At 41.2% G+C, this 25,234-nt stretch overlaps 1 protein-coding gene and 1 non-coding gene across 4 annotated transcripts in view; one reads left to right on the top strand and one right to left on the bottom strand.

Moving 5' to 3' along the window:
• The window catches only part of BICDL1 (BICD family like cargo adaptor 1), a 136,994-nt gene that overhangs the window by 28,342 nt on the left and 83,418 nt on the right, over positions 1 to 25,234 (top strand). The gene's annotated exons all lie outside the window — the stretch shown is intronic.
• LOC111765626 (U6 spliceosomal RNA) lies at positions 17,713 to 17,820 on the bottom strand. The gene has a single exon (XR_002797925.1). It is a non-coding gene; the product is annotated as a U6 spliceosomal RNA (small nuclear RNA).

Consider the following 25,234-nt stretch of genomic DNA (forward strand, 5'->3'; position numbering starts at 1 on the left):
TCACATCCTTTTTTAAAAAACTAGCAGAACTTGAATTTAAAAAATTATTCTTTACATGTGATGGCACTTCCCTAGAGTAAAAAGAATTTATTTACAAAATGAACCCTTTTGTGTGAAAAATACAAATGAATTGAATGAAAATGTATCCTCCAAAATGCAGACTGCAAAAGGTATCGGTAATGGACTTTATTCATCAATGGGAAAGACAGACAAATTCTACGAAAGTAGAGCAAAATGGCAAAGCAAAAGCCCTCAAGGAGACAACCAGCAAAATGGCGGCAGAGTAAGGAGCTCCTAGAGTCAACTGGTGTTACAGGGCAGTTAGTAATCATCCAGAGCTATCTAAAGCACCTGTTTGGGGTCTCTAGGAGACCAGAGGAGCATCCTGCAACATCCTGAAAGAATGGAAGGAGGACACTGCTCATCTGCAGAGAAGATTCGTAAGAAGAGCACTGCATGCCCCAGAGGCTGGTGCCCATCTTGCACTGAAGGTACAAACTGCCGCAGGAGCTATTCAGAGGCTGTAATTGGAATCTCCACTTCCCAAAAAATGGGAGAAAGAGACAGTTGGGCACCACCTTCAACTACTGACTAGTACATTTATCAGGCTAAAGTATAACCCTACGAACAACTGAAGTTTGAACCTGTCCAAGTAAGAAAGAGGCTGGTAGCTGCCATCTTAACTCCACGTCTGGCATGAAAGGAAGCGGGGGAAAGTGAAAATCACAGTGCTGGTAGGGACCAGCTTCTTTACGTGCAGATCAGATTGCAGCTCTACCATAAGCTCCAGTCCCCCCCAAGTAGGGAGGAAGCTGGGGGGACCTGTGCAAGCTGCCCCAGGAGCTATTCTGTGGCTAGAATTGGAAGCTCCATTTCCCATAAAAAGGGGAGGAAGCAATGGTTGGCCACTGATTTCAGCTACTATTAGTAAATTTGGATGGCTAAAGTGTAACCCTAAGAACAGCTAAAGTTCGAACCTGTCCAAGTCAGAAAGAGGCCGGTAGCTGTTATTTGACTCACCCCCCAGCATGCGTGGAAGCAGGGCTGACTGAAAATCACAGTGATGGTAGAGACCAGTTTCTTTCACCCAGATCTGCCTGAAGCCCTAGCCTAGGCTTCAGCCTCATCTCTGGCAGGGAGGAATCTGGCGAACCCTGCAACAGCCACTCCAGGTAACTGCAGGTATAGTCAGCTGGATCAGACTGAATACTTGGAAGTTTACCAGGGCAACTGTGGTCATTTTCTAACCGAATGGCATAGATTGCTGCCCTCACCTGCAGTTCCATTCCCGCCCCAGGCAGGGGAGAAAGGGGCTCTGGGCAACTATAGTCCACACCTGCACAACTTGGATTATTACACAGGGCTGCGACTCTGTCCCTACCCCTGGCAAAGGAGAAAGTTGGGAGAAGCTTCATCGGTCCCAGGGACAATGAGGGCAGCTTGAGCCTCCACAGCTTACAGCAACAACTACATCCTTGGCTCCTACTACACAAAGAGCAAGGGAGAAAGGGCAGGAAGCCCTAAAGTAAAGAGAAAAACTGCACCCAGAATAAAAATTCTAGTAAGCCAGATGCCAAGACACCAACAAAAAATTACAATCCATACCAAGAAACTGGAAGATATGGTGCAGTTAAAGGAACAAAATAACTGTTCAGATGACATAAAGGAGTTCAGACAACTAATCAGAGATGTTTAAACAAATCTCCTTAACAAATTCAATGAGATGGCTAAGATTAAGGATATTAAGAAGGCACTCGATGAACACAAAGAAGAATTTGGGAAGTGGACTTGGCCCAGTGGTTAGGGCATCCGTCTACCAAATGGGAGGTCCAGCCGTTCAAACCCCGGGCATCCTTGACCCATGTGGAGCTGGCCCATGCGCAGTGCTGATGTGCACAAGGAGTGCCCTGCCACACAGGGGTGTCCCCTGTGTAGGGGAGCCCCACACCAAGGAGTGCGCCCTGTAAAGAGAGCCGCCCAGCACAAAAGAAAGTGTAGCCTGCCCAAAAATGGTGCCGCACACACAGAGAGCTGACACACAAGATGACGCAATAAAAAGAAACACAGATTCCCATGCCACTGACAACAACAGAAGCAGACAAAGAAGAACACACAGCGAATAGACACAGAGAAAAGACAACTGGGGTGGGAGGGAAGGGAGAGAAATAAATTAATAAATCTTTAAAAAAAAAAAGAATTTGAAAGCATACATATAAAAATAGCAGCTCTAATGGAAATGAAAGGTGTAATAAATGAAATTAAAAACACATTGGAGTCATATAATAGCAGATTTGAGGAGGCAGAAGAAAGGATTGGTGAGCTGGAAGAAACGGCTGCTGAAAGTGAACATACAAAAGAACAGATTAAGAAAAGAATGGAAAAAATGAACAAGGTCTCAGGGAACTAAATGACAGCAAGAAAACATACATGTCATGGGTGTCCCAGAAGGAGAAGAGAAGGGAAAAGGGACAGAAGGAATATTTGAAGAAATAATGGTAGAAAATTTCCTGTTGTATCGAAGGACATAGATATCCATGTCCAAGAAGCATAACGTACTCCCATCCAAAAAAATCCAAATAGACCAACTCTGAGACACATACTAATCAGAATGTCAAATGCAAAAGACAAAGAGAGAATTCTGAGAGCAGCAAGAGAAAAGCAAGGCATAACATATAAGGGATACCCAATAAGATTAAGTGCTGATTTCTCATCAGAAACCATGGAGGCAAGAAGACAGTGGCATGATATATTTAAGATACTACAAGAAGAAAAACTGCCAGCCAAGAATCTTATTTCTGGCAGGATTGTCTTTTAAAAATGAGGACGAGTTTAGAATATTCACAGATAAACAGAAACTGAGAGAGTTTGTAACCAAGAGACTGGATTTGAAGAAAATACTAAAGGCTGTGCTACAGCCTGAAAAGAAAGGGCAGGAGAGAGAGACCTGAAGAGAGTCTAGAAATGAAGAGTATATCAATAAAAGAAACTAAAAGTTTCAAAAGAGTGGTGAAAATAAAATATGGCAGATAAAACCCAAATATTCAGGAATGAACTTAACCAATGAGTAAAGCACTTGTATTCAGAAAACTACAAATCATTGTTAAGAGAAAGAAAAAAAAGACCTAAATAATTGGAAGAACATTTCATGCTCATGGACTGGAAGACTAAATATCATTAAGATGTCAATTCTACTCAAATTGATGTACAGATTCAATGCAATCCCAATAAAAATTCCACCAGCATTTTTTTAATAAGTGGAAAACACAGTTATCCATTTGGAAGGGTAAGGGGTCCTGAATATCCAGAAACCTCTCAAAAAGGAAAAGCAAAATTGGAGGACTCTCATTTCCAGACTTTAAATCATATAACCTAGCTACAGAGGTAAAAACAGCGTGGTACAGGCATAAAGGCAGACACATAGACCAATGGAACCAAATTGATGTTCAGAAACAGACCCTCACATGTGCGGTCGAGTGATTTTTTACTAGCCTGTCAAACCTACCCAGTTCAGGCAGAATAGTCCATTCAACAAGTGATGTTTACAGAACTGGATATCCATTGACAAAAGAAGGAAAGACTAAAAATTAACTCAAAATGAATAAAAAACCTAAATATAAAAGCAAGAACTGGGAATCAACTGTGGCTCAATCAGTTGGGCTTCCATCTACCATATGGGAGGCCCTGGGTTCACATCCTGTGGCTTCCTTGTGAAGGGAGGCTCGCCCGCACGCCACAGAGAGTAGCCAGCCCACAAACGCCATGGAGCGCCGCCCAGCAAAAAACACAGAAGAGCACGCAGCGAATGGACACAGAGAGCAGACAACAAGCAAGCCGCAAAGGTGGGGGGATGGAGAATAAATAAAAATAAAATACAGACATACAGAAGAATGCACAGTGAATGGACACAGAACAGACAGCAAGCAAGCCGCTGGGGTGCTGGGAATAAAATAAAAAGCAAGAACCATAAAACTTCTAGAAGAAAATATAGGAAAATATCTTCAAGACCTGGTGGTAGGTAGTAGATTCTTAAAGGAGAGAAGAGGACTGAGATGGACTACTGATGTTTAATGTATATAGAAGTTTGAATTAGCTTTACTGTAAAAATGTGGAAATATACAGAGTTGATGGTAGCACATTATAGTGAGTAACTGCTGGTTTATAAGTGGTGATGTGGCTGAAAATAGTAGTCTAGGGATGTAAATTCCAATATATTTTTTTTAAGATTTATTTATTTCTATCCCTCTCCCCCCTGTTGTCTGCTCTCTGTTCACTTGCTGTGTGTTCTTCTGTGTCCGCTTGCACCCACGGTGGCACCAGGAAACTGTGTCTCTTTTTCGTTGCATCATTTTGCTGCATCAGCTCTCTGTGTATGTGGCACCACTCCTGGGCAGGCTGCGCTTTTTTCACTCAGGGTGGCTCTCCTTGCAGTGCGCACTCCTTGCATGTGGGGCACCCCCACGTGAGGGCGCCCCTGCAAGGCACAGCACTCCTTGCACACTGCAGCTCTGCGCGTGGGCCAGCTCACCCCACGGGTCAGGAGGCCCTGGGTATCAAACCCTGGAACCTCCAAATGGTAGACAGATGCTCTATCAGTTGAGCCACATCCACTTCCCATAAATGCTAATGGACAGAATGCTAGAGAATAATCTAGGGACTGAATAGCACAGTAAACACAGAGGTGGATGAGAATTGTTTGGTGGTACAGATTCAGGAGTGTCCTTTGTTAGCTAGAGCAAATGCACCTCACTATTGCAGGGTGGTGGGAATGTGGAGAAGCATGGGAAAAATACAACTGGAGTGACCTATGGATTGTGGTTAGCAGTAATAATGTAATATTCTTGCGTCTATGCCAAAGATGTACTGTGTTGATAATGGGGGAGTATGGAAAATGCATACCAAATGTACACTATGGACCTGGTAATAATTGGATAATATAATCTCATAATCTGTAACAAATGTTTTACCATGGTGTGGTGTGTTGATAGAGGGGTTTTGTTTGGGAATTCTTCACATGTGCATGATTGTTCTGTAAGTTTACAATTTCTGTCATAAAAATATATTTTAAAAATAATAATATGGCGGGTTGGGAGGGAAATACACCAAATGTAAGATAGTGGTAAGATTAGTGGTAAGATTTTTACAATATTCTTTCATAATTTGTAAGAAATGTCTCACAACAATGCAAGGGTGGTGGTTTGATGTATGAGGCCCCTATATGATGTTATGCTTGTAGACTTTGTAAGTTAAAAACATTTACTATATACACTTAATTGCTTATGTATGTTCATATATAAATGATATAAAAATAATAATAGGGTGGATTGGGGAAAAATACTTTGGTTAGTAATAATATTTTGAGAATGCTCTTTAATCATTAGTTAAAAATGTTTAACAACAATGCCAGGTATTGGTGGTAGGGTGAGGTATGAGAGCCCTTATGATATTATATATGTTTATTTTATAAGTTCATAACTATTACTATACACTTATTGTTTATATATGTTCATGTATGGACATATTTATTACTTATTATTTATGCTTCAATAAATTAAAATATATAATAATGAAAAAAAAAGCCCTCAAGAGATGACATGTAATTCAAGATGAACCTCCTCTATCCCATCTTAGGACCAGAGAATCAAAGAGTCTGCCCCTCTCTTTCCCTTCTCATTGCCATGTTCCTATTTGACGTTCTCTTAAATTTATGCTGTAATCCCCAACAGATCTTTCTGCCTTCAGGCTCTGCTTCTCCATTCTTTCCCATTGTCAGTGTACTTTCCTCCTTGCAAGCTCTGAACTAGTCATTGCATTCCCAGAGCTCCCCTTTGCATACCAAGTAAAGTTCAAACTCCTTGGCATGGCATTCACAGGCCTGTGCCATCTGGACCTAGCACACATTTCCAGCTCCTGTCACTAATACTTTTCTCTTTGTATCCTACACACCAGCCAAAACAGCCTAGAAAATAGAGAATACCCTCTGCTCTCCTACCTCATCTTGTCTCCTCCTATTGCTACCTGTTGGAATCTTCCCCGTCCTTAGTGCCACGCTCAGTTGCATCCTCCTTTGCAGAACCTTTGCTGTTCTTCCCCCATCATATTTTGTCCTTCCTGCAGACCACCAAGGGCACTTTAGTACCTTTCTTTTGGCGTTCACATTCTGCTATCTGTTACGGTTAATTTGTGCACATGACTCTGTTGAATCAAGGACTGTGCGCTCAGGGCACCTTCTACAGAGGGCTGAGAACCTTGTCTGAAATGGCTGCTTAATAAATATTTGAACTTGATTCAAGAGCCAAGTAAACATATTTTCACTAGCTGTATGGTTCAAGTATGTAGCAAATTTGACTGTTTTCTAAGAGGCTTTACCCACCTAGAGAATTACTATTTCACTTCCTTAGTATGTACTTACTCTTGCTGAATTCTTTCAATGTTATCTCAATTGTTGTTCCCCAGTCTGTCAATATGAGCACCCCCTTTTAAAATTCTAAGTCACCTACCTTCTGTGATATATATTTTTTATTATTTTATTCTTTTTCTTTTTTTTTCTTTTTTTGAGTTTATTTTGTCGTCGTTGTTGGTTATTTGTCTTTTATGTATATTTTTTAACAACCTCCTTGAGGCATAATTCATACTTTATAAAGTCCATTTTTTTAAAAAGATTTATTTCTATTTATTTCTCTCCCCCATCCCCCGCATTTGTCTGCTTTCTGTGTCCATTTGCTGTGTGTTCTTCTATGTCCGCTTGTATTCTTGTCAGCGGCACCGGGAATCTGTGTCTCTTTTTTGTTGCGTCATCTTGCCGCATCTGTTTTCTGTGTGTGCATCGCCACTCCTGTGCAGGCTGCACTTTTTTTGCGCGGGGCAGCTCTTCTTATGGGGTGCATTCCTTGTGCATGGGGCTCCCCTATGCAGGGGACACCCCTGCGTGGCATGGCACTCCTTGCATGCATCAGTACTGCATGTGGGCCAGCTCACCACATGGGTCAGGGGGCCCTGGGTTTGAACCCTGGGCCTCCCCTGTGGCAGGAGGATGCTCTATCCATTGAGCCAAATCCATCTCCCCCATTCATTTTTAAGTGTATAATTCAGTGATTTTTTTTTCATAAATGCTGTAGTTGTACAACCATCACCATAATCCAGTTTTAGAACATTTCCAGGACCCCAAAAAGTTCTCTCATGTCTTTTAGCAATCAGTTCCCACTCCCACCTCCACCCCAGCTCCAGGAAAACACTGATCTGTTTTCTGTCTATATTGATTTACCTTTTCTGGATATTTCATATAAATAGAATTGAACAGTGTGTTGTTTTTTTAATATCTCGCTTCTTTTATTTAGCATGTTTGTGAGGTTCCCTCATGTTGTAGCATATATCAATAATTAGTTTCTTTTTACTGCTGAATAGCATCCCATTTTATGGATATATGGCATTTAGTTTATCCATTTACCAGTTGGGCATTTGGATTGTTTCCAGTTTTCAACTATTCTGAATAAAGCTGCTGTTGACATTGATATACAAGTCTTTCTGTGGATGTGTGTTTTAATTTCTTTTAGGTAGCTATATAGGAGTGGAATTGCTAGGTAATAAGGACTATGTTTAAGTTTTTAAGAAACTGCTAAACCAGTTTCCAAAGTGGCTATCCCATTTTACACCCCCACCAACATTGTATGAGGGTTTCAGTTTATCTCTAAGAGAACCACTTTTTAATTTTTTTTTTTTTTAATTGTGAGGAGAGTGGATATCAGTCAGTGTTTGAGTGACTGCTTCCCATGTACAAGGTCCTGGGTTCCCCAGTACCTCCTAGAAAAAAATTGTGGACTCAGACATAATAAATGTGGTTTCAGCATCTGTAGATTAATAAAAAGAATAAAACCAGCATGTTACTGGGGTTTGAGTAATACTTTTAGAAGGATTTATATTCTGTAATCACAACAGCATTATCAACATCATGTATCCAATCTACAGGCAATGCACACATGGATTCTTAGATGACCTCGTGCAGCAGCAATTCACTGTCCCTCAAAGATCCATGGCTTATAAGTTGGAAGCTACTGGTCCAGATAACTCAGTTAGAAATAAATCTATGGTACTTTGCATCTTTTTATGCATCATCTGTAAAATAGAGGGAGATATACCTCATAATGGTGTTTAAAGACTAAATGGAGGGAAGCAGATGTGGCTCAAGTAATTGGGCTACCGTCTGCCATATTGGATGTCCTGGGTTCAGTTCCCGGGGCCTCCTGGTGATGGTGAGCTGGCCCACACAGCAAGCTGGCCCACGCAGTGAGCTGATGCAACAGTATGACACAACAAAAACAAAAAATAGGCATAGAGGAAAAAGACAATGAGAGACACTACAAACAAGGGGGCTGAGGTGGCTCAAGTGATTGCATGCCTCTCTCCCATGTTGTACCTCCTAGAAAGAAGATGAGAAGAGAAGACAAACAGGCACAGAAGAACGTGTAGAGAATGGACACAGAGAGCAGAGAACGAGCGCAAGCAGCAAGGGATGGGGGGTAGGGGAATAAATAAATTTTTTTTTAAAAAAAGACTGAATGAAAACATGGATAGCATTGGGTGCAAAATAGGTGTTTAATTAATGATAGTTATCATTACTAGGCGTCAATGTGATTATAATAAAGTATGGTTTTGGAGCCATATAGATGAGCACCCTAACTCACCTGAACCAGGCTAGAGTAATAACAGTCTCTCCTTTACTCAAACTTTCCTTGGAATGGAAATTGTATGCATAACTTCAAACACCCATTACCATGCTTAATTCTTGCTGGCTTTGAATTGCTGTTTGCATATACCCATTAAACTGAGACCTGTTTCCTCCTCGCCCCCCAAGATTTATTGATTTATTTATTTTCCCCCACTCATTCCCCTTCCCCCTGTTGTCTGCTCTCTGTGTCCATTCACTGTGTGTTTTTCTGTGTCTGCTTGTATTCTCATTAGGCGGCTCTGGGAACCAATCCTGGGACTTTCCAGAGTAGGAGAGAGGCGGTTATTCTTGCGCCACCTCAGCTCCCTGATCTGCTGTTTCTCTTATTATCTCTCCTCTGTGTCTCTTTTTGTTGCCTCATCTTGCTGCGCCAGCTCTCTGTGTGGGCCAGCACTCCTACTTGGAGCAGTACTCTGCTCAGGCCAGCACTCCACATGGGCCCGCACTCCATGTGGGCCAGCTTGTCACACGGGCCAGCCTGCCTTCATCAGGAGGCCCTGGGCATCAAACTCTGGACCTCCTATATGGTAGATGGGAGCCCGGTTGCTGGAGCCACATCTTCTTCCCTGTATTCTTTGGTTTCATCTTTTGGGAAGGACCTTTCTATCCCACCCCCAATTCATCAAAATCACTTAACAAATGTTATTCTTATATTCTAAAGCTGTATATTCTCATCCTGATTGCATATTCACCTTGGCAGCTTTTAAAGAATACTGATGCCTGGATCCCACTCCCAGAGATTTTGATTTAATTCTTTTGGGGTAGGGCCTAGGCATAAAAACTTCTCAGTTCTTCCTAATCTCAGGCCTTTCTCAACAATGATTAGGATCACCTGGGGATATTATAAAAATACTGATGCCAGGGCCCACTTCCAAACATTCTGATTTAACTGTTCTGGGATGTGACCTGGACATCTGGATTTTTAAAAGCAGGTGGTTATAATCTTTGACTAAGGATGAGAATCACTGTTGTAATATGAAACCAGGATTGGGAACTACAGTTCCTGCCTACTCTAGCAGCCGATGTTGCAAGTATCTTAATACCTTCATCAATAAAGATATTGAGGGAAACGGACTTTGGCCCAGTGGTTAGGGCGTCCGTCTACCATATGGGAGGTCCGCGGTTCAAACCCCGGGCCTCCTTGACCCGTGTGGAGCTGGCCATGCGCAGTGCTGATGCGCGCAAGGAGTGCCGTGCCACGCAAGGGTGTCCCCCGCGTGGGGGAGCCCCACGCGCAAGGAGTGCGCCCGTGAGGAAAGCCGCCCGGCGTGAAAAGAAAGTGCAGCCTGCCCAGGAATGGCACCGCCACACTTCCCGTGCCGCTGACGACAACAGAAGCGGACAAAGAAACAAGACGCAGCAAATAGACACCAAGAACAGACAACCAGGGGAGGGGGGGAATTAAATAAATAAATAAATCTTTAAAAAAATAATAAATAAATAAAGATATTGAACAAAATGGACCCTCCAGAATACCCTGGACACCAAGGCATTTCCTTCTATCTTATAGTTACTCTTTTACTGTAGTTAATAATTCTTTAGATTAAATTTCACCTTTTATCCTTTGTCTCCTAATTGGACCCAAACTGTTGGATACACCAAGGCACATAATAATAAAATTACTCAAAATCAGTGAAAAAGAGAAAATTCTTAAAAGCAGCCAGGGAAAAAGACGCATGTAAAGAGAAACAAAGATATAGATAACATCCGATTTCTTGCCAGAAATAATGCACGTGAGAATATAGTAAAGCAGCATTTTTAATGCTGGAAGAAAAAAACTGTCAACCTAGAATTTTACACCCAGTGAAAATATCTCTCAAAAGGAAAAATGAAATAAAGACATATTCAGACCTACAAAAGCTCCAGGAATTCATCACCAGTAGATTCACACTACAAGAAATAGTAGAGGAAGTCCTTCAGGCAAAAGGAAAATGGAACCAGATGGAAATCCAGTTCTATATGAAACAGTGAAGAACACTAGAAGTGGTAACTACATGGGTAAATTATATAAGATTTGTCCTTACTCTTTAAACAAAAATAATAATAATGTATTATGGGATTTATAACATATAAAAAAAGTAAAATGCTCGACAACAATAGCACAAAGGCCAGGAAGAGAGAAATGAAAGTATACTATTGTAAAGTTCTTATACTGTATGTGAAGTGGTATAATATCACCTGTGGTAGATTGTGATAAGTTAAATATATATTCTGCATACCCTAAAACAATCACTAAAATAACAAAAAGATTTATAGCTGTAAGCCAACAAAAGAGATAAAATGGAATCATAAGAAAATACTTGGATTAATTTTTTAAAAGGCGGTAAAATAGGAAGAAGGGAACAAAGAACAAGAGGGCATAAAAGTTTAAGTTAAAAAAAAAACAGGTGACACAACTAGAAATAAAATAGCAAGATGACAGACTCAGACTTAAACATTTTAACCCATCACATTAAATGTAAATGGTCAAAGCATCATCAATCAAAGGCAGAGACTGTCAGATTTGATTTTTTTTTAAAGCAAGACCCAAATATGCTGCCAACAAGAAATGCACTTTAAATATAAAGACATTAATAGATTAAAAGTAAAAGGATGGAAAAAGTATACCATGCTATACTAGTCAAAAGGAAGCAAAAGTAGCTATATTAATATCAGACTAAGTACATTTTAGAGCAAAGAATATTACCAATGGAAAAGATTCTTTTGTAATGAGAACAACCAAGAAGACATAACAACCTTAAATGGTATGCCTTCAGTAACAGAGCTTCAAAATACATGAAGCAAAAAGTAATAGAGCTACAACCAAAAAAGGACAAATTCACAATTTAATTCCACTCTGAATAATTGATAAAATAAGTAAAAAGAAAATGAGCAAGGATATAGGAGATGTAAATAACAGTAGTTTTAGTTTGCTAAAGGCTGCCAGTGCAAAATACCAGAAATGGGTTGACTTTTTTTACCCATTGGAATAAAATAACCTTTAATATAAAGTTGTTAAAAGTAATTGTTTTGCAAATGTTCTGTATTTACTGAATGTGTTTAAACAAGTCATTTTTGCATTATAATCTTTGGTTTGCTGATCCAGAAAATTCAGTATCTTAGTAATGTCCTCACAGAGTCCCATGAGCATTACCTTAGTTATCCATTGTAAAGTACTTAGAACAAAGCACATTTTGAGTTCTTCTCAATGCTTATTTATATCTTTCTCTTTGTTTCTCATAAAGTGCTCTTCTTGACAACATCTCTTCCTCTGGTAGAATACCTAAAATAATAATACAGCATTTAGGAGAATGTTCTTCAAAGATGCTGTTGGGGACTGATTCTTTTTTGGGGGGGATGGGGCGACTTAAATCAGACCCCCACAAAAGACATGCTCAGGTCTTACTCTTTCCTTACTATGAGCATGAATCCATTTGTAAATAGGTCCTTTTAAAGATACTATTAGTTCAGCTGTGATCACCTTGAATCAGGGTGGATTGTTTATGTTTCCTAGGCTGCTCAAGCAAATAACATGTAGCATGAAATGGGTCTGGATAAACAATGGGAATTTATTCACTCGTGTGAAGCTGGAAAAAAGTCCAAATCAAGTCCAAATCAACGTGTCATCAAGATGATGCTTTCTTGGCCTACTGTCAAACTTTAGTCCGTAGCTTGCCACATGGCAAGACACATAGTGGCATATCCTGGTCTCTCCCTTCTCTTTATGGTTCCATTGATGTTCAGCTTTCTTTTTTTTTAAAGATTTATTATTTATTTATTTCTCTCCCCTCCTCCTCCCCCCCCCCCCCCCCGCCCAGTTGTCTGTTCTCTGCATCCATTTGCTGCATGTTCCTCTGTGACTGCTTCCATCCTTATCAGCAGCATCAGGAATCTGTGTCTCCCCTTGTTGCATCATCTTGACGCGTCAGCTCTCCATGTGTGTGGCACCATTCCTGGGCAGGCTGCACTTACTTTCGCGCTGGGCGGCTCTCTCTATGAGGCACACCCCGTGCACGTGGGGCTCCCCTACACGGGGGACACCCCTATGTGGCACGGCACTCCTTGCGTGCATCAGCACCGCGCATGGGCCAGCTCCACACAGTCAAGGAGGCCCGGGGTTTGAACTGTGGATCTCCCATGTCCACAGCCAAGTCCGCTTCCCTCAGCTTTCTATAGTAGGAATTTATTAGGGTAGTAGCTTACAGTTCCAAGGCTATGAAAATGTCCAAATCAAGGCATCATCAGAGCTGTTGTCTACCAAAGGTCAGCAGCTGGTTTCTGGACTCTTGCCATGTGATGAGGCAAAATGGTGGTGGGCCTCTGCCTTCTCCAGGCTTACTTTCTCCCTGAACTCAGCCGTAGATGATCAAGCATATGGCTCGTCTCTTCAGCTTCTGCTGCTCTGCTGGTTCAGGCCTCTGGCCTCTCCCTGAGCCTCTCTGGGTTTCTCTTTCTGTAGTTGGAGGCAATCCTGGAGTCCTCTCTCACATGGCAGGGTAAAATGTGTTTTTCTGTTTATGAAGGGCTTCAGCAAGAGGGCTGAGACCCACTGGGTCACACCTCACTGAAGTGCTCCAGTCAAAGGATCCCACAGTCTAATCAAAGGCCTTTAACTGAAGCTGTCTAATCAAAAGTGATTTAATCATAAGGTCCCTTCCCTGAATCCACCCAAAAAGTCCCAACACATACAGTAGATTTACAGACACAGAAATGGGTTTGCTTCAAGAAAAGGATTTTCTGGGATCCACAAAAGACTCAAACCAGGACAACTATCAGCCAACTTGACCTGTGTACCTGATATAACACTCCATCTAACAGAGTAGAATGTGCATTATTTTCATGTGCACATGTAATATTTACCAAGATACCCCATTAAAAGAAAAAGTCCAAATAAAATGTAAATTAAAAGGTTCAAGTCTGACAAAGCATGTTCTCTGACCTCAAAGGAATTAAATTAGAATTAATAACAAATATCTCTGTAAAAGTCCAAATATATGGAAAGTAAATAACACCTTTCTAAACCTATGGATCAAAGACTAAATCAAAAGGGAAATCAAAAAGTATTTTGAACTGAATGAAAATGGAAGCATAACAAATCAGAATTGGTGGGATATTGCTAAAGAGGCATTTGAAGAAATTTATAGTAACTCCAAATGCCTGTATTAGAAAATAAGAAGTCTCCATCTTTAGAAATTAGAAAAAAGATCAAATGAACCAAAAGAATACAGAAGAAAGGAAATAATGAAGATTAAAGGAGAAATCAATGAAGTAGAAAATAGAAAAACAATAGATAAAATCAAGAAAACAAAAATCCGGTTCTGGGAAGTGGTTGTGGCTCAAGCAGTTGGGCTTCTGCCTACCACATGGGAGGTCCTGGGTTTGGTTCCTGGTGCCTTCTGGAGAAGGCGAGCTGGTGTGGCAGGCAGGTCCAGCGAGCGGATGCAACAAAAGAGACACAAAGTGGAAAGACAATGAAAGACAAAACAAACCAGGGAGCTAAGGTAGCTCAGAAAATTGAGCGCCTCTCTTCCACAAGGGGGTACCAATTTCGGTTCCTGTTGCCTCCTAAAGAGAAGATGAGCAGACACAGAGAACACACAGCAAATGGACACAGAGCAGACAGTAACAGCAAACAATGAGGGGAGTGGGGATAAATAAAATAAACCTTTAAAAAAATAAAAGCTGGGTCTTTGAGTAGATCAATAAAATTGAAAACCTCTGATCAGGACTCTTAGACTGACCAGGAAAAAAAAGAAACTTAAATTACAATATGAAAAACAGAAGAGTTGAGTTAGTTGGGGGAGAAGAGATTTGGGGGTAGTATAAGGACTGGTTTATCTGAGGGTCCGCCCTGTCAGCCTTGATCAGCAGGGTAATCAGCACTGTGAAAGCCCCAGGGGCCATTGGTCCTTACTGCCAAGCTTTGTTAGTAGACCATTTATATTTCTAGACAGCAAGGCATGGGCCCTTCAAGTGGACAGCTTATATCAGGAGGGGTGAAGGAAGAAGCTAAACAAGCTCTTAAAAACATTGGTGAAATTCTGAAAGTCGCAGACTGTGTCTTTGCTAATGTGGTAAAAACAACTGTTTTGCTGGCTGACAAATGATTTCAGTTCTGTTAACGAGATCTACAAATAGTATTTCAAGAGTAATTTTCCTTCTAGAGTTGCTTACCAGGTTGCTGCTTTGCCCAGAGGGGGTCATGTTAAGAATGAAGCAGTAGCTTTCTAAGGACCTCTTACAACAGCATGTCTATAAATGTTGTTTGGCCTAGAATTCTCATAATACTTTATCATCTTAATTTTTACAATTGATTGGAAAATTGGAGAGTGTAAGTTTGTTTGAAATATCTGAGGTTTTATTGTGTAAAACCATATATTGAACATAATTGAAGATTAGATGTGAGTCTAATTATGGATGTTATAAATTACATCTATGCACACTGATAATTACTGAATGTGAAAGAAAGTACACTCATTACAGTTACTCAAACAAATAAAGGTAAAAGGAAGCAGCGTGTAAGAAAGATGAGTTACCTGAGAAATAATGAAGAGCATAGCTGGTTTAATTAAGTACTATTGATTTAATGATGTGAAATATATTTAGTTCTCATGTCAGATATATGATTCTACTTTTACTTGAGCAAAATTAAATTTCATGTTTAAATGATAGAGTTAAAGGAGAAGTGGGTCAAAATTTTATATAGATAATATTTTTCTAAAGGAAATAATAGATATGCAGATAGGAAAAAACAAAACAAAAACAGAAGAGGTGACATCACTACAGATTCTACAGATATTAAAAGGCTAATAAGTGAACACCATGAACAACTTTATACCAATAAATTTGATAACTTACATGAAATGAACAAATTCCTTGAAAGACATAAACTACCAAAGCTCACTCAAGAAGAAAGAGATACTCTCAGTAGCACAACATTTACTAAAGACATTAAAAGTATGGTTAAAAACCTTCCTGCAAAGAAAATTCCAGGATGAGATGGCTTCTTTGAATTTTTCCAAACATTTAAGGGAGAAATAATACCAGTTCTATACAAAGTCTTCCAAAAACTTGAAAAGGAGGGAATATCCCCAACTCATTCTTGGCATTATTCTGATACTAAAACTAGACAGAGATATAAGAAAACAAAACTGCAGACCAACAGTCCTCTTAAACATAGATGCAAAATCTTAAAACAATATTTTAATCAAAGTTAATTATAATAAAATGATTTTAGAAACCATGACCAAGTAGAGTTTATCCCTTGATAACAGTGTTGGTTTGACCTTCAGAAATCAATCAGGGGAAGCGAACATGGCTCAACTGATAGAGCATCTGCCTACCATATGGAGGGTCCAGGGTTCAATGCCCAGGGCCTCCTGGTGAAAGCAAGCTGGCCCATGTGGTGTGCTGGCCTGTGCAGAGTGCTGGCCTGCGTGCAGTATGCACAGGAGTGCTGGTACTGGCGCAGCAAAATGATGCAACGAAAAGAGACATAGTGGAAAGATAATAAGAGACACAGGGGAAACGGACTTTGGCCCAGTGGTTAGGGCGTCCGTCTACCATATGGGAGGTCCGCGGTTCAAACCCCGGGCCTCCTTGACCCGTGTGGAGCTGGCCCATGCGCAGTGCTGATGCGCGCAAGGAGTGCCGTGCCACGCAAGGGTGTCCCCCGCGTGGGGGAGCCCCATGCGCAAGGAGTGCGCCCGTGAGGAAAAGCCGCCCAGCGTGAAAAGAAAGAGCAGCCTGCCCAGGAATGGCGCCGCCCACACTTTCCGTGCCGCTGACGACAACAGAAGCGGACAAAGAAACAAGACACAGCAAATAGACACCAAGAACAGACAACCAGGGGAGGGGGGGGAATTAAAATAAATAAATAAATCTTTAAAAAAAAAAGAGAGAGAGACACAGCAAACCAGGAAACAGGTGGCACAAGAGAATCGACCTCTCTCCCACTCTGGAAGGTTCCAAAATCAGTTCCCGGAGCTGCCTAATGAGAATTCAAGCAGACACAGAAGGAGACAGATCAGATGGACACAGAGAGCAGACAATGGAGGCAGGGGGGAGAAATTTTTTAAAAAATCAATCTATATAAAAAAGGAAGTCAGTTTCCCATAGACCAAGATAACAACATAAGATATTGCTTCCCCCACAGAATCTTTGAACAACTAGCAAAACCTGGTAGAGCCATTTTCCCCAAAACTCTGGAAAATAGTTAAAGGGTTGTAGTAACAGGGTGAGTGCTGAATCAAGAAACGTAGCTTTGGGGGGGTGGGGGGTGGGGCTGAATGGGACCTCACATATATATTTTTAATGTAATATTATTACAAAGTCAATAAAAAAAAAAAAAAAAGAAATGTAGCTTTAAAAATGATAGGAGAAGGGAAGCGGACTTGGCCCAATGGATAGGGCGTCTGCCTACCACATGGGAGGTCCATGGTTCAAACCCCGGGCCTCCTTGACCCATGTGGAGCTGGCCCTTGCGCAGCGCTGATGCGCGCAAGAAGTGCCCTGCCACACAGGGATGTCCCCTGCATAGGGGAGCCCCACGCACAAGGAGTGCGCCCCATAAGCTGAGCCGCCCAGCACGAAAGAAAGCGCAGCCTGCCCACGAATGGTGCCGCACACACGGAGAGCTGACACAACAAGATGACACAACAAAAAAGAGACACAAATTCCCGTGCCGCTGATAAGGATAGAAGCGGTCACAGAAGAACACACGGCAAATGGACACAGAGAAGCAGACAACTGGCGGGGGCGGGGGGGTAGGGGAAATAAATAAATAAATAAATCTTTAAAAAAATAAAATAAAAATGGTAGGAGGGGAGCGGATATATAGGTCAAGCGGTTGAGCACCTGATTCCCAGGTACGAGGTCCTGGGTTCAATAACCAGTACCTCCTAAAAACAAATGAAAAAACCATCTCTCATTGGGGAGTAGATGTATTTCAGTGGTTGAGTGCCTGCTTCCCATATACAAGGTCCTGGGTTCAATCTCAGGTACCTCTTTTTTTTTTTATGGAATGCTTCACAAATTTGCATATCATCTTTGCACAAGGGGCCGAGTTAATATTCCCAGTATTGTTCCAATTTTAGTATATGTGCTGCAAAAGTGAGCACCCTAGTACCTCTTTGAAAAGAAAGGTTAGGAGAACCTCATAGCACCTTTGCTGACCCCTCCCCCACCTGCTTTTCAGCACATGTGGCAGCAGTCTGCTCTCCATTGTGGGTCTCTTGTCCCATTCCTTTGCATGTATGCTATTGTCAGTCTGTCAGATGGCAGCCTGGAAGACTAAATCAGGAAACTCCAGCTTGTTTTTTGAGAATTTGTTCTACAGGCAGAATCTAAAGCTGTATAAGGAACAATGAAGTCAAAGTGGCTTAGGGGAAAGGAATACCTGCTCAGGTAAAGCCCCTGAGAGGGAGTGGGTGTGGCTCAAGCAGTTGAGTGCCTGCTTCCCACATGGGGGGATCCTGGGTTTGGTCCCAGGTGCCTCCTAAAAGCAAACAACAAGCAAACAAATGAAAAAAGGCCAACTCAAGGGAGCCAATGTGGCTCAGTAGTTGAGTGCTGGCTTCCTACATATGCGGTCTCAGGTTCAATCCCCAGCACTGTAACTAAAAAAAAAAAGAGGGAAACGGACTTTGGCCCAGTGGTTAGGGCGTCCGTCTACCATATGGGAGGTCCGCGGTTCAAACCCCGGGCCTCCTTGACCCGTGTGGAGCTGGCCATGCGCAGTGCTGATGCGCGCAAGGAGTGCCGTGCCACGCAGGGGTGTCCCCCGCGTGGGAGAGCCCCCACGCGCAAGGAGTGCGCCCGTGAGGAGAGCCGCCCAGCGTGAAAAGAAAGAGCAGCCTGCCCAGGAATGGCGCCGCCCACACTTCCTGTACCGCTGACGACAACAGAAGCGGACAAAGAAACAAAAGCAGACAAAGAAACAAGATGCAGCAAATAGACACCAAGAACAGACAACCAGGGGAGGGGGGGAAACTAAATAAATAAATAAATCTTTTAAAAAAAAAAAAGAGCATCTGAGACAGAGGAAGAGTCTGTTTCATGGGGAATAGAGACAGCATTTGAATTCCTTTAAATGGTGGGAGGGATGGGGCAGATTCCTAAGGCCACAAGGAAGCTCAAGCACAGGACAAGACTCAGATTCAGAGAAGACTGTGAGGACCCTGCACTTCACTTTCCCCTCAGGCTGATCTTCTTGACAGGAGGGTACCAGCCACTGCAGAGCCAACTTGCAAAGACTGTGAAAGGCATTTTTTGCTTTAATTAGTTCTCTCTTGCTCTCTCTCTCCTTGCACTCAAGGAAATCTCTGTCATATTATTATGTAGATTCAAACTTAAGGAACAGACAGCACAGGGACTAAACGCCAGAGTTAACACTTTTAAGTATTTAATATACAGTGTACAACAAAAGATTACAAGACAAACAAAAAAACAGGAAGTGGTAGCCCATCCAAAGGAACAAGATAAAAACCTGGAAACTATCAATGAAGAAGACCAGTCTTGGGACATACCAGCCAAAGAGTTTTTAAAAATGATTCTCAGTATTATTAGGAGTTAAAAGAAAACATGGAGAAAGAACTAAAGGATATGAGGAAAACAAATGAACTATATGAAAATCTCAATAAAGAGCTATACCTTTTTTTTGTTTGCTGTCTACTTTTTGTGTCCATTCGCTGTGTGTTCTTCTGCAGCTGTATTTATTATTTATTTATTTATTCCCACCCCCCAACCCCCCATGGCTTGCTTGCTGTCTGCTCTCTGTCCATTCGCTGCACGTTCTGAGTTTTTGCTTGTCTCCCTTTTCGTTGCGTCACCTTGCTGAGTCGGCTCTCCACAGCGCTTGCAGGCCAGATGGCACGCCATGGCGCTTGTGGGTCAGGCAGCGCTCCACAGTGTGCAGGCAAGCCTGTCTTCACAAGGAGGCCCCGGGACACGAATCCAGGGCCTCCTACATGGTAGATGGGAGCCCAACTGATTGAGCCACAGCTGCTTCCTGAGCTATACATTTTTTAAAGGAACCGAACAGAAATACTGGAATTGAAAATGACAATAACTGACAGGAAAAATTCCCTAGATGTTTTCAACAGCAGATTGGAGCTGACAGAAGAAAGAATCATTGAACTCGAACACAAGACAATTGAAATGATTCATACTAAACAGCAGAAAGGAAAAAGAATGAAAAAAAGTGAACAGAACCTAAGAGACCTGTGGGACACCATAATAATACATGCATTTTGGAAGTTCCAGAAGGAGGAGGAGAGAAAGTGGCAGAGGAATAGTCAAAGGAATAATGGCAGAAAATGTCCCATATTTAATAAAAGAAATGGAACTACACAATTAGGGATCCTAACAAATCCCAAACAGGATAAAAGTGAAGAGAACCACATAATAGTCAAACTATCAAATGTCAAGAACAAGGAGAGAGTTCTGAAAGTTGCAAGAGAAAAGCAATGCGTTATATAAAGGGGAGTTGCAATAAGATTAAGTGCCAGTTTCTCATCAGAAAGCATGGAGGCAGGAAAGCAGTGGGGTGACATATTTAAAGTGATGAAAGAAAACAACTGCCAATCAAGAATTTTATATCCAATGAGACTGACTTTCAAAAATGAGGGAGAGGTTAAGGCATTCCCAGATAAACAAATGTGAAGGGAGTTCATTACCACCAGAACTGCCCTACAAGCAATGTTAAAGGGAGTTCTTCAGACTGAAAAGAAAGAACACTAGACAGTAGATCAAAGTGGCATAAAGAAATAAAGACCTATGGTAAGGGTAACCATGTAGATAATTATAAAAGCCAGAACGATTGTACTTTTTTTCTATGTAATTTCTCTTTTTGCTTCTTACAAGTTTTAAAGTGCAAATAAAGAGTAAATCTATGGTTTGGGACATGCAATAACAAGTAAAGAGATTGAATTAGTCAACAAAAACTTCCCAACAAAGAAAAGCCCAGGACCAGATGGTTTCACTGGTCAATTTTACCGAATATTCCAAGATACCACTTCTATCCAAAGTGATTTATAGATTCAATGCAATCCCAATAAAAATTCCTATAGCCGTTTTTGTAGGAATGAGAAAATCATCACATTTATATGAATGATAAGGGGCTCCAAATAGCAAAAACCATCTTGAAAAAAAAGACTAAAGTTGGAGGACTCAACACTTCCCAATTTTAAAACTTATTACAAAGCTACAATAATCAAAACAGTGTTGGGAAGTGAATGTGGCTCAAGCAATTGGGCTCCCACCTACCACATGGGAGGTCCCTGGTTCGATTCTCAGTACCTTCTAAAGAACGCAGCATGCTGGCATGGCAGGCAGGCATGTTGAGCTGACACAACAAGATGATGCAACAAGAGACATGAGGAAAACATAATGAGAGACGTAACAAAGCGTGGAGCGGAGGTGTCTCAAGCGATTAGGCACCTTCCTCCTATATGGGAGATCCTGGTTCAGCTCCCAGTTCTTCCTAAGGAAACAAGGAAGATGAACAGACACATTAAGTGCAAACAATGAGTGGATGGGAAGAAATAAATAAACCTTTTAAAAAATGTAATATCCTAAGTCTGTAAGTCTCATTTGCTTTGATACCACCTTTTTTTTAGGTATGGGACCCAGGGATTGAACCTGGGACCTTGTATGTAGGAAGTCAGCATTCAGCCACTGAGTCACATCAGCTCCCCTGTGTTGATTTTGTTTGCTTTTTTGTTTTTAGGAGGCACCAGGTACTGAACCCAGGACCTCCCATGTGTGAAGCAGGCACTCAACCACTTGAGCCACATCCACTCCCCTGCTTTGATACCATTTTTTGTCTCCCCAACCCTTGCGGCTTGCTTGCTATCTGTTCTCTGTGCCCATTCGCTATACGTTCTTCTGTGTATCTGTATTTATTTATTTTTATCCCCTTCCTTGTGACTTGCTTTTTGTCTACCCTCTGTGTCCATTCACTGCGCACTCTTCTTTGTTTTTTACTTGTCTCCCTTTTTTGTTGCATCACTTTGCTGAGTCGGCTCTGCAGCGCTCACGGGCCTGTGGCATTATGCAGCACCTGGGCTGGCTGCTCTCCACAGCATGTGGGCAAGCCTGCCTTCACAAGGAGGCCCCGAGACATGAACCCAGGGCCTCCCATATGGTAGATGGGAGCCCAACTGATTGAGCCACAGCCGCTTCCCGCTTTGATAAACCATTTTAACATTAATCCATACATTAACTATGTTCATTACCTCTCTGTCCCCACACCTTTATGTAGTTCTTGTCACAAGTTGCACGTTGATAATTTATGAGCCTAAAAACACTCATGTATCATGACCTTTTATGCATTTGCTTTTTATGTCATGTAGGAAGTAAAAGGTAGAGTTACAAATCAGAATTCCATAGTACTGGTATTTATATTTACCCATATCAGTATCTTTGCCAGAGAGCTTTATTTCTTCATGTGGCTTCAATCGATTGTCTAGTGTCCTTTCCACCTGCAGAACTCCCTTTAGAATGTCTTATAGTGATGAGTTCCCCATGTTTTGTTTATACAGGACTCTCTTAATCTCTTTTTTTTTGAAAGACTGTTTTGCCATATATTTTCCGTTTTTCTTTTTATCTTCTCTTTGTATTCATCTGCTGTGTTCCTGATTTCCTTTTCTCTGTCCCTGTTTTCCTTAACCCTTTGACCATATTTAAGACCATTTTAAAAAAGTCCTTGCCTGGAATGTCCCAGGTCTGATTGATCCTCCTCATTGATTGTTTCTAATGCTTTAATCTTCTCCTTTGCCTGGCCTTCCAGTTTCTTTAAAGGTTTTGCAATATTTTGTTTAAACCTGGACATTTTGATAATTTAATGTGTTATTGCTGGAATGTAGACTCTGAGGTGTTTGTTCCTTCAGACCTTTGCAGATGACCGGTGTGAGTGCTCTCCTTCAGAGTTCATACAGTGAGTTTAGAGAATAGCTCCAGGCTAAAGTTAGAGGCCTCCCTAGTCTTTTGTGAGCATGTACCTTGTCTTGGGCTTAAGCGTTTGGCCCTTGGAGATCCCCAGTTTATAGTGTTAGGAATGTCCTCTTTTCCCCAGGAAACAGTTTCCATAAGGTCCTGGGCACTACACTGTATGTCCTACAGGCCGCAGTCTCTTACCCCAGGCAGCATGACTTGAATGTGCATTTTGTAGGAAAGCTCTTGAGAGCAACCTTCTCTGAACAGGGCAAGTTCTGGGACAATGACTTCTTCAGACCACCCCCAGACAGATTGCTCTGTGTGGTCCCAGTATGTGCACGAGAGTTACTCTGCTCCCTCTGGAACTGGGGCCAAATATCTGTACTGGGAACACAGGCCAGCTCTTCACCAAGTGGAGGGGTGGAGGAAGGGCCAGCTAGGGCACCAGGAAAACCTCCTGCTTTCAAGGAACTTTTTTTCTTGATTCAGCACTTGCCCTGTTACTTCAGTCCTTTAATTGTTTTCTGCAGCATTGAGAAAGATGTTTCTACCAGTTCTTGTTGGTTGTTCAAAGCTTTTTTATGGAGATGGAGCCCTGAAGTTTCTTGCTCTGCCACCTTGATCTGGTAGGATAATGTTTTTTCTAGTATAATTCTTTCTGTTGCAGTGTAAACTATACTTTATTCAGTCTGTGGAAGCATACTGATTAGAATCAGTAAGCAATTTCCTCATTTGGGAACATCACTCTTGTTTTTTATCTAAAGTTCATCTAGAAATGTATTTCTTTCATGCTGCCTGTAGTTCATTTTTTTTCATTTACATGTTGAAATAGTATCGGATTACCACATTATTTGGAATTGTCATCTTTGTTATATTTGTCCACTTCTGTACTATAATAGGTTTATTGATGGATGAACATTTTGATTTATCAAACACCTTTTCTCTCACCTAGGAGCACTGAGGTGACAGGTATTTGGAACCAATTCTTTTTAGCTTGGAATAATTAGTTTGGCATCTAAATGAGACTCTGTCTGGATGTGCCCAAAATTTCCTATCTTTTTAAGCTCTCCCGCTCCCAAGAATTTTCAGATTTAGAAGACTGCAGTTAATAACCTCCATCATGGCATCCCAGATGGAATGGACATTGACTGACAGAAGGGAAGTAGAAACAAATTGAAGTAGAATAGTGTTTAGCACTTGGATTTGAAAGACTTCACAGACATTAATCAATTTTCCAACACCTTGGAGAAGTAGGAAATGGGTTTTTATTATGTATTTAATAACTAAGAAAATGAAATAATCTCATTTTAATCTCTTAACTCTTACTGAAAAGTTGATGTTCATTTGGGAAAAATTTGTTTGTTTAAAATCATAAAGATAGTATATCTTTATTCAGAAAATATCTAGACAGAAGAGCAACAAGATTTTTCAAATAGAAGGCTTGAACAACTCTATAAGCCATCTGGATTTAACAGACATATATAGAACACTGCACCCAACAACAGGTCATAGTCAGGGCACAAGACAAGTCTCAATACATTTAAAAATACTGAAATCATAGAAAGTATCTTCTCCAATCACAATGGAGTGAAGTTAGAAATCAATAACAGAAGAAAAATTGGAAAATTTACAAAATTAAGTAACACTCGTTTAAACAACCAATTTGTTTTTTGTTTTTTTGTTTTTTTTTTTTTTTTTTAAAGATTTATTTATTTATTTAATTTCCCCCCCTCCCCTGGTTGTCTGTTCTTGGTATCTATTTGTTGTGTCTTGTTTCTTTGTCCGCTTCTGTTGTCGTCAGCGGCACAGGAAGTGTGGGCGGCGCCATTCCTGGGCAGGCTGCACTTTCTTTTCACGCTGGGCGGCTTTCCTCACAGGCGCACTCCTTGCGCGTGGGGGCTCCCCCACGCGGGGGACACCCTTGCGTGGCAAGGCACTCCTTGCGCGCATCAGCACTGCGCATGGCCAGCTCCACACGGGTCGAGGAGGCCCGGGATTTGAACCGCGGACCTCCCATATGGTAGACGGACGCCCTAACCACTGGGCCAAAGTCCGTTTCCCCAACCAATTTGTTAAAGAAAGATTCACAAGGGAAATTAGAAAATACTTAGAGACAAATGAACACAGAAACACAATATATCCAAACTTATGGGATGCAGCAAAGGCAGTAAATTTATAGCTATAAACACCTAGATTTAAAAAGAAGAAAGACCTCAAATCAGTGCCCTAACTTCACATCTAGAGGAACTAGAAAAGGAAGCAAAAAGTATACCAAATTTAGAACAAAGGAAAAATTAAGATTAGAGAGGAGTTAAATAGAGAATAGGAAAACAATTGACAAACTTCTAACTAGACTGAAAAGAAAAAGTGCAAATAACTAAAATCAGAAATAAAAATGGTAATACACTACTGACGTTACAGAAATAAAAAGATTATAAGAGAATATTATGAACAATTATACCCCAACAAATTAGGTAATATAGATGAAATGGACAAATGTCCAGAAAAATGCAAGTTACCTAAAAATGACTTGGAGAAATAGAAAATCTCAAAAGACCTATAATATATAAAGAGATTGCATCAATAATCAGAAAATCT

The sequence above is a fragment of the Dasypus novemcinctus genome, chromosome 19 (genome assembly GCF_030445035.2).
Source record: "Dasypus novemcinctus isolate mDasNov1 chromosome 19, mDasNov1.1.hap2, whole genome shotgun sequence".
NCBI classification, from domain to species: domain Eukaryota; kingdom Metazoa; phylum Chordata; class Mammalia; order Cingulata; family Dasypodidae; genus Dasypus; species Dasypus novemcinctus.